Genomic DNA, 507 nt, shown 5'->3' on the forward strand with positions numbered 1-507 from the left:
TACGACGGGCTTCTTACATATATGTGTGTGTGTGTGTAATATATGTATATGTCTGTATATGCAGATTTATATATATATATATATATAGATAGATATATCTGCATACATATATACTACATAATTACACATAATATAGTTAAATATATGTATGCATTTATGTAAGTATGTACGCATGTATATATATACACACACACACATATATATATATATATATATATATATATTCTTTCTTGTAGTTTAATTAATATTAATAATGTTAGTGTTTAATCCATCCTAGAATTAAGATTGAATGAATGTGGTGATATCTAAGGTATGTTTGTTCCCAAACAACACTTGTTTTAGTGCTGTTGACACCACCAGATTGAATGGTACTACCCAGGTGTCGAAACCATTGTGATATCCGTGAGGCAGCTGATGAGGGAGGTATGTTGGATTGTTGGTATGGCTGTTATTGTATGTGCGGAATAGTTTTATAACATCCATTTGATATATATATATATATATATA

The sequence above is a fragment of the Octopus bimaculoides genome, chromosome 12 (assembly GCF_001194135.2).
Source record: "Octopus bimaculoides isolate UCB-OBI-ISO-001 chromosome 12, ASM119413v2, whole genome shotgun sequence".
In the NCBI taxonomy this organism is placed as follows: Eukaryota; Metazoa; Mollusca; class Cephalopoda; order Octopoda; family Octopodidae; genus Octopus; species Octopus bimaculoides.